Below are 2,600 nucleotides of genomic sequence, written 5' to 3' on the forward strand. Positions count from 1 at the left end.
TATATATATATATATATATATATATATATATATATTTGAATAAATGAAATTTCTAGACTTGATGTCTAATTATTAAAATTTATTGGTCAAATGGAAGTTAGATAGGGAACAAATGAGAAACATAAAATTCTAGCTGCCAATGTGCCACTATGTAAAGATTAGAACATAAACCCCTAATTCTTCCTTTTCTTCCTCATTTAAACATTTAGGATCTAAGGAGAGAAATATAAATTGATTTCAGGATATAGATAATGAAATTGAGAGAAAAACTAAAGATATAATGGTGGTTTTAAACAAATTCTTGAAGTAGAAGCTTGTAATGTAGCCATTTTCTCTATGGTTGTGTTTTTAGTTTTATAATGCTCCATAAATACGAAGTTTTGATGAAATTCATGACTATATTAAGTTTTTTATTTAATTTTAAGTTTATAACACCAATATAATGATGTAAATTCGTCTCCTAGGCAAACAAATTGAGTTATGAAGGTTAATGGTGAATTTGAACCCCTAGCTTCATGAATTCATCCATGTATCCAATACAATTCGATTTCTATATATGGATTTATGCCCGACCATATGCACGTTCAACATTTTTAGCCACAAAGAGCCAAAAGCTTTTGGGCCCCAATTTTTTTTTTAATTTCTGTAGTGTGTAGTTGATTTGAGTACCCAACATACGGACGTGGGAATAAAATCAGGAAGGTGCAAATCCAACTACCAACTCTGGATGAAACGAAATGTTTTTTCCTTCATAGCGAGCATGTTTGACGTGAAAACTGATGTGACCATGGAAAGAAAGAAGCTGATTGTGGTAGAAGATAGAGGGAAGAAGAAGCAATGTCATATGTATATCTATTGCAAGTGTACTCAAATAAGGAAGAAAGAGAAACAGTGAGATGAAATCGGTATGCTGGAGGCAGGAACACCGTGTGGTACCCATTGTACTCTGATATGGTGTCTCCATCTGGTGACCATACTCACCCCCTTAGGGTTGGAAATGATTTTTTATTCTAACCATATTTTACACCAGTTTTTTACATAGAAATTAATGTTGGGGTTGAAAATTAGACATAAAACAGCATGGTATATTTTATCTGAATGCCCATCTATGGTACATGATTTGTTAAAAACATTACCATAAACAATCATTGTTAAAAAAAACATAAATAATAATTTAACATAAAATTTAATGGCATGTTTAAATTTTTTGCCAAAATAAAATGTTATCCACATACTAAAGGGAAAAATTGGATGGACGTTTAAATCAATGTAAGAAAAGGTTTATCCTAATTAATTAGTCCTTCAGTATTTGTTACTATTAATACTTTGTTTGAAATAACAATATACTATGGAGAACTAAATCAAAAACTCATGTGTTGGATCTTGCTCTCTAGTTAGAATTCTAATTTGTCTCTATTTTAAATAAATTTTCTTTCTTATTTAACCCCATGCTTCACATTTTCATCCCCAAACATTCTCTTCCATTAATATTGTTTCTACCATTATACGGTGTTGGTTGATCTTTTCTCACTACCAACATCAACATAATTATGTGGATATGGAAACCTAGTTTAGTGTTGATAAACTCTCAGGAGGAAGTCGATTCATAGGAAGTGATAGCTTCCACTGAAAACACCGGAAGTGTCATGGGAAGTACTTGGCCACCGTAGCCATACACCTGTACATTTCGTAGAAGAAAATTCCAGTCAGCTCAAGCTCTAGGTGGTCAGATGAACGTCCACCGCCAGGATAGGGCTCGGCTCCACCTAGCTCAGCCTAATTTTAATAGCCCTAATATATATTCTTCCCGGCCTTCTTCCAATCTCTTGATTCAAACACAAGAGCTTGTTGCAAATAGCAGTCTATGTCTTTTGTACTCTTTACTGAACCCTAATGCCTTTTCAACCCTTCATCTTTAAATATTGTTAAAGATAATATGTCCACTCTTCTCTCCATTTCACCCCATCACGATACCGATAACTTCATGAATTTTCAAGCATCCATGTCTCTTCATAGCTTCAATTCTTCCCTCTATAATTCCTATAACACTGAAGCATCAACTTCAACAAATCATAAAAGAAACCAACAAGTTAGTACTGGCAACAAGTTATAGAAGATTGATTCAGCTATTGAAGGTATTAACTGAGAGCTTCGTCGAGGATGCAACTCATGGGCTTCTTTAAAGAGATACATGGTGTGTTTTTCTAGCTTAATTTAGTATGTGTTGCTATCATGTTCTTTCAGAAGCTTCAGTCTTTTTTTTTTCATTTGAAAAAGCTTTGATTTTTTGATTTTTATTATCATGGTATATTGTAAATTAGAAGAAATAGGGATCAATTTTAGTTGAATAATGAAGTTGGGATAGTTTCAAGGTAAATAAGATGGCCATGATTAAGCTTACACGCAATGTAGTGTCATTTTCTTGTGCGGAATCATTTCAGGGAGATATCCATCCAAATGGATTTTATAGGTTACACAAATCTTATTTTGACGAAAAAACTTAAACCCTAATTTCACATGTAACCTAAAGGATCTATGTTCTCACTATGATTTGAAAAGAAATATTCAATATCAAGAGCCCTAAAGGTATGTTGCTATTT

General features: G+C 32.8%; 1 pseudogene; it reads left to right on the forward strand.

Moving 5' to 3' along the window:
• Positions 1–1,550: 1,550 nt before the first annotated feature.
• Positions 1,551–2,218, forward strand: LOC145163421 (uncharacterized; annotated as a pseudogene).
• Positions 2,219–2,600: the final 382 nt, after the last annotated feature.

This window comes from Lactuca virosa, chromosome 3, assembly GCF_052849685.1.
Source record: "Lactuca virosa cultivar CGN04683 chromosome 3, Lactuca_virosa_CGN04683_v6, whole genome shotgun sequence".
Taxonomy (NCBI): domain Eukaryota; kingdom Viridiplantae; phylum Streptophyta; class Magnoliopsida; order Asterales; family Asteraceae; genus Lactuca; species Lactuca virosa.